The 7,500-nt window shown below is 28.3% G+C and overlaps 3 non-coding genes across 3 annotated transcripts in view; all 3 read right to left on the bottom strand.

Moving 5' to 3' along the window:
• Positions 1 to 574, bottom strand: part of LOC123304179 — a 4,577-nt gene extending 4,003 nt beyond the window's left edge. Inside the window, exon 1 of the ribosomal RNA XR_006536225.1 lies at positions 1 to 574. This exon is cut by the window's left edge and continues 4,003 nt beyond it. This is a non-coding gene — a ribosomal RNA (large subunit ribosomal RNA).
• Positions 575 to 1,209: 635 nt separating this feature from the next.
• LOC123304181 lies at positions 1,210 to 1,364 on the bottom strand. Its single transcript, XR_006536227.1, has one exon. It is a non-coding gene; the product is annotated as a 5.8S ribosomal RNA (ribosomal RNA).
• Positions 1,365 to 2,315: 951 nt separating this feature from the next.
• Positions 2,316 to 4,471, bottom strand: LOC123304175. The gene has a single exon (XR_006536221.1). It is a non-coding gene; the product is annotated as a small subunit ribosomal RNA (ribosomal RNA).
• Between the last annotated feature and the right edge of the window lie 3,029 nt (positions 4,472 to 7,500).

The following is a 7,500-nucleotide window of genomic DNA, read 5'->3' as shown; positions in this document are numbered from 1 at the left end:
ATACAGCAGTGCATATATTTTTACTAAAAATAAATTCCTAATAAAAATTTTTGTCACATGCTAGTACAAATTGGTTGATTAACGATAAAAAGTAAATGAATCTCATCTTTCGACCTTTCGGGTTTCTCAGGTTTACCCCTGAACGGTTTTACGTACTCTTTAACTCTCTCTTCAAAGTTCTTTTCAACTTTCCCTCACGGTACTTGTTCGCTATCGGTCTCGTGGTAATATTTAGCCTTAGATGGAGTTTACCACCCACTTAGAGCTGCACTCTCAAGCAACCCGACTCTAAGGAAAGATTCACCTATCATCAATAATAATCACTACGGGCCTGGCACCCTCTATGGGTATATGGCCCCATTCAAGATGGACTTGGATGTATTATATAACAATAGGTTTATATTGAATCTTCCTAAACACTACATTCCCCAAGTGTCTGTTTATCAGCCACGGGGTTCAGTGCTGGGCTTATCCCTGTTCGCTCGCCGCTACTAAGGGAATCCTAGTTAGTTTCTTTTCCTCCGCTTAATAATATGCTTAAATTCAGCGGGTAATCTCACCTACTCTGAGGTCGTAAAAGTTTTTAGAAGTATTAAAACAAAAATTTTTTTTATATATTATGTTTTTGTTATATTTTATAAGTAAACAATTTTCTTAATTATTCATACTCAAATTTTTTTAATATTATTATATAATATTATTTTTATATTTATCTAAAGAGAAGAAAATAAAAAATAAATAATTATATATATTAATTTTTTTCGAGTATATTGAAAATTTTATTACAAATAAAATATTCCATAACAAAATATTAATATATAATATTTTTGTTTATTCTTCTTTATTTAATATTTTAAAAATATATTATTAATATCATTTATTATTAATATTATTATTAACATAAAGTTTTATAATATTATATATAAATGATAAAAAATAATATTGATATATTAATTTAAAAATGTCGACAAATAATAAAAAATATATAAATTTTAAATGCTATTAAAAACATTTTATATTTATTTTTTTCTTATATTTGGCGTAAAACATTCATATATAAATAATTTTACATTTCTTTTATAAAAATTTTATTTATCAATTTAATTAAATATGAAAAAATAAATTTTCTTTTTTAATTATTGATAAATTTCTTTTTCATAAAAAAAATTTTATGTAAAATAATCTTTTATTATATTAATATAATGTATACGACCCTCAGCCAGATGTGGTCCGGGAACAGTATCCAAGGACCGCAATGTGCGTTCGAAATGTCAATGTTCATGTGTCCTGCAGTTCACAAGTTGACGCGCAATTAGCTGCGTTCTTCATCGACCCACGAGCCAAGTGATCCACCGTCCAGGGTAATCTTTTTAAATTTTAAATGTAAGTATTATTATTAATAATAATCTTTATTTTTAATATAAAAAATAAAATTATTAATTTATATATCTTTATAAATTCTTTTAAAATAAAAAAATTTTTCTAGAATATAAATTATATATTTTATTTTAAATATATATATATAAATTAAAGATATTATGGTATTAATAAATATATACATAACATTTTTGATATTTTTGTTAGTGCTAGCTAGATATAATAATTAATATTTGGTATATTTTATAGAAATGTATTTATTTTTTTTTTATAAATTATTTTCTACATAAAAATATATATAATATTAATATGGTACAAAACAAATGGGTTTGTTTTTTAACATAATAACTTTTAATAAAAAAAAAGAAATATCAAGACAAAACATAAAGAAATTTAAATTTGAAATAAATTTTATTCTTTAAAAAAATTTTATCTTGTGTTTTCTTTATTTTTATTATATAACATAGAAAAATAAAAATATAGATTATATCAATTATAATCTTATTTTATTTTTCTTAATAGAGATTATATACATATAAACAAATAATTTCAATATATTCTATTTTTAATTTCACTTTTTTATAAGAGAAATTATTTATAGATTTTATTAATAATTATTGTTTAATAATAATAATAATATTGAATATAAAAATATTTTATATGTAACAAATATATTATTAATATTTATATAATATTCTCTATATTATATGTATAGATATATTATGTGTATAAAAAAAGTTTGGCGTATTACTTTAATATGATATCATAACCAAAATAAATCTCTTTTAACACATAATTACTATTATATATTTTGAGAAAATTACATATTAATATGTTATTTTGTTAAAAAAAATATTTCTTATCAATAATATTTTTATTTTTTGGAATATTTAAAAACAATACAAAAAATATAAATAAATATATTTTATATATATCGTTAATGATCCTTCCGCAGGTTCACCTACGGAAACCTTGTTACGACTTTTACTTCCTCTAAATGATCAAGTTTGGTCATCTTCCCAGCAACATCGGCAATATCAGAAATATTGCCGCGTACCAGTCCGAAGACCTCACTAAATCATTCAATCGGTAGTAGCGACGGGCGGTGTGTACAAAGGGCAGGGACGTAATCAACGCGAGCTTATGACTCGCGCTTACTGGGAATTCCTCGTTCATGGGGAACAATTGCAAGCCCCAATCCCTAGCACGAAGGAGGTTCAGCGGGTTACCCGGACCTTTCGGCCTGGGAGGACACGCTGATTCCTTCAGTGTAGCGCGCGTGCGGCCCAGAACATCTAAGGGCATCACAGACCTGTTATTGCTCAATCTCGTGCGGCTAGAATGCCGCCTGTCCCTCTAAGAAGAATTATTTGTACGCCGGCAGTAAAAACCACATCAAAAAACTGCGTACCCATACACCATAACATATGCAACATAAAGCACAATATATACAAAATATAATCTTGATCGTTAAATCTCAAAAATACATGCATATATAAATACAATACATAACACACATGAAAATGAATGAAATGGGAAACAAACAGCCGATGGGCCTTGAGATGCCGGTAAAGTACGTCTATTTAGCAGGCTAGAGTCTCGTTCGTTATCGGAATTAACCAGACAAATCGCTCCACCAACTAAGAACGGCCATGCACCACCACCCACCGAATCAAGAAAGAGCTCTCAATCTGTCAATCCTTCCGGTGTCCGGGCCTGGTGAGGTTTCCCGTGTTGAGTCAAATTAAGCCGCAGGCTCCACTCCTGGTGGTGCCCTTCCGTCAATTCCTTTAAGTTTCAGCTTTGCAACCATACTTCCCCCGGAACCCAAAAGCTTTGGTTTCCCGGAAGCTGCCCGCCGAGTCATCGGAGGAACTTCGGCGGATCGCTAGCTGGCATCGTTTATGGTTAGAACTAGGGCGGTATCTGATCGCCTTCGAACCTCTAACTTTCGTTCTTGATCAATCAAAACATTTTTGGCAAATGCTTTCGCTTCTGTCCGTCTTGCGACGATCCAAGAATTTCACCTCTAACGTCGCAATACGAATGCCCCCATCTGTCCGTATTAATCATTACCTCGGAGTTCCGAAAACCAACAAAATAGAACCGAGGTCCTATTCCATTATTCCATGCACACAATATTCAGGCAAAATTTGAGCCTGCCTTAAGCACTCTAATTTGTTCAAAGTAAACGTACCGGCCCACCTCGACACTCAATTAAGAGCACCGCGACGGGATTGCAATTGGGGGCTGCCACCGCTCTTAACGGTTAAACACTTACGACAAATTACATAATAAAAATATATATAATGCATTAAATAAATAATAACACTAAAATATACTTTATACATAATCTGTACCACCCACCGGTAGGACGTCCCACATAACATGCTAGTTAAACAATGCGAGCATTGAACCAACAGTGTAGGACACAGATTCGACTACGAGCTTTTTAACCGCAACAACTTTAATATACGCTATTGGAGCTGGAATTACCGCGGCTGCTGGCACCAGACTTGCCCTCCAATGGATCCTCGTTAAAGGATTTAAAGTGTACTCATTCCGATTACGGGGCCTCGGATGAGTCCCGTATCGTTATTTTTCGTCACTACCTCCCCGTGCCGGGAGTGGGTAATTTGCGCGCCTGCTGCCTTCCTTGGATGTGGTAGCCGTTTCTCAGGCTCCCTCTCCGGAATCGAACCCTGATTCCCCGTTACCCGTTACAACCATGGTAGGCGCAGAACCTACCATCGACAGTTGATAAGGCAGACATTTGAAAGATGCGTCGCCGGTACGAGACCGTGCGATCAGCTTAAAGTTATTCAGAGTCACCAAATTAAACGATGCAAATTAAAATTTACACCGATTGGTTTTGATCTAATAAAAGCATTCCTTCCATCTCTGGTCGGAACTCTGTTTGCATGTATTAGCTCTAGAATTACCACAGTTATCCAAGTAAATGTGGGTACGATCTAAGGAACCATAACTGATATAATGAGCCTTTCGCGGTTTCACCTTAATTTGGCTTGTACTGAGACATGCATGGCTTAATCTTTGAGACAAGCATATGACTACTGGCAGGATCAACCAGGGAACTATTTGTATTTATAATATTAAATATATAATAATATACATGATATTTTTGTTTTCTTATTATAAGAAAAAAAATTTTCATACAATAATTATTAATATATAATAATATTATTACAATTTCATTTTAAATATCAGATGGTCTCACCCATTACTGATATAAATTTTTTTTTTTTTATATCTCTATTGTTTTAAAATTAATAGAAAAAACATATGAGATATATATATTATTATTAATTTTTTTTTTTTTCAAATATATATTTTATTATGTCATTTATATAATTTTTTTGCTTTTACAAAAAGAAATATATAACATGTTATTCATAATAAATATTATTGAATAAAAAAAAAAAATAATAATTATGATTTTTGTCAGACCATCACCAAATGGGTCTTAAAATATTTCAAACATTTTCTCATACTCGTCGCTAGATTGAAAGCGTCATTTATTTTTTAATTTTATTTAAAAAGTTAATTTTAAATAAAAAACGTTATAATAACACTTAATATTCTCGCTTGGTATGAGGTGAGTCAATGTAATATTATTTATAAAAATAATTTTTATATAAATATTGTGTGCTCATATGGGAGTGTAAAGTTTAAAACTTATAACCCATGAACTTGCTTTGACAAAAAAATTTATATGTTATTCTATTTATAATCAATAATTTAATAAAAAAAAAATTTTTTTTAAATATTGATATAAAAAGATATACATATAGAGGTTTTTTTACAAAATTCTCATTAATTTTTTTACAAAAATAATAATACAATATTTAATATCAAAATAATCCAAACTGATTACCATCCAGACTATTATCAATATATATAAGATTGTATTATTATTCATTTCAATACATATTTATTAAAACTGAGATAAAATTTCATATATTAATAAATATGCATGTGTAAAAAAAAAATTTTTTATATAATAATTGAAAATGTTTTTGCTATTATTTTATATACATACATTAAATAATTGATAACAATTTAATACAATGTACACCTAAAAAATAATAACAGCATATACATATTCGAAACATTACTAGCAAAAAAACCAAAATACAATATTAAATATCAAAATAAACCAAACTGATTACCATCCAGAATATTTTGAGTATATATATATATATAATTTTGTATATTTTGCGTTCATGTTAATAAAATATATAAATGATACATATTTGAAAAGTGTTATTCTTCTTTCTGTTTTTTCGTAATATCATGGTGTCCATAGACATGCAAAAGCGTCATACCAAGCCATATACATACCTACACCACCTTTGTTGAATGATACACGAACAGTATGAAAATTAAACAACATATTCAATATCATTTTATATTATACTAAAATAAATGTTATTCTATTAAGAAAGTGTATATTTTTAAATTTGGCATTCATTACATAGTCAAAATACAATAATAATATAGATGATACATATACGATAATTGTTATTTTTCTTTCTGTTTTTTCGTGATATCATGGTGTCCATAGAATTGCAACGACGTCATACCAAGCCATATACAACTCTACACCACCTTTGTTGAATGATACACTTAGAGTATGAAAAATAAACAAATTATACTATATCATACTATATCATATATGTAAGACTGTTGAACATAATACCACAAAATACACTATTTCATATAGATATACATTCATTCTTGTCAACATAAAAGTACGTTATAAATGATACATATACAATAAGTTTTATTCCTCTTTCTGTTATTCCGTAATATCATAGTGTCCATAGAATTGCAACGACGTCATACCAAGCCATATACAACTCTACACCACCTTTGTTGAATGATACACGGACAGTATGAAAAATAAACAACCTATTCTATACCATTTAATATCATACTAAAACATGAAACAAATGTTATTCTATTAAAAAGTGTATTATTTTATTATATTTAGTATTCATTACACAGTCAACATACATAAATGATACATATACGATAAGTGTTATTCCTCTATCTGTGCATCCGTAATATCATAGTGTCCATAGAATTGCAACAACGTCATACCAAGCCATATACAACTCTACACCACCTTTGTTGAATGATACACGGACAGTATGAAAAATAAACAACTTATACTATACCGATACTATATCATATGTGTGAGACTGCTGAACGTAATACCACTAATACACTGTTATACATAGATATACATTCATCTCATTAACTTACACGCACTATCCATCATATATATTAAAGACATTACACCCGGTGCTTCAAACTCAAAATATGATAATGTTTAAAATGGCTTTAAACATCATAAACTTTACAGAATAATCAAAATTTAAAGAAAAAAATTTTTAAAAAAAAATTTTTTTCAGCTAAAAATTTTTATTTTGGGACCAAAAAAATTTTTTTTTGCTTTTATCATATTTTATTAAATGAAATTTATGCATTATAATAAATTATTCAATAAACATTAATAATTATAATAAATTATTAAAAAATTTTTGGAATTAATGCAAATTTTTAGAAAAAAATGTATATTTTTTTTTTATATACAAATCGTACATGTTATATTGCGACAGGGTACCGGTATAATACATGTGATACATATGTAGATTTTCGAAAAAAATTTTATCCTTTTAAATGGTCCTAAATACTATATAAAGGTAAAATATATAGAATTTTTCGGGATTCATTAAAAAATTTTAGGGAAAAAATTTCATTTTATTTTATATACAAATCGTACATGTTATATTGCGACAGGGTACCGGTATAATACATGTGATACATATGTAGATTTTCGAAAAAAATTTTATCCTTTTAAATAGTCCTAAATACTATATAAAGGTGAAATATATAGAATTTTTCGGGATTCATTAAAAAATTTTAGGGAAAAAATTTCATTTTATTTTATATACAAATCGTACATGTTATATTGCGACAGGGTACCGGTATAATACATGTGATACATATGTAGATTTTCGAAAAAAATTTTATCCTTTTAAATAGTCCTAAATACTATATAAAGGTAAAATATATAGAATTTTTCGGGATTCATTA

The sequence above is a fragment of the Chrysoperla carnea genome (genome assembly GCF_905475395.1).
Source record: "Chrysoperla carnea chromosome X unlocalized genomic scaffold, inChrCarn1.1 SUPER_X_unloc_28, whole genome shotgun sequence".
NCBI lineage: Eukaryota > Metazoa > Arthropoda > Insecta > Neuroptera > Chrysopidae > Chrysoperla > Chrysoperla carnea.
Note: the sequence above shows the minus strand (reverse complement) of the source record. Positions and strands in the feature narration are given on the sequence as shown.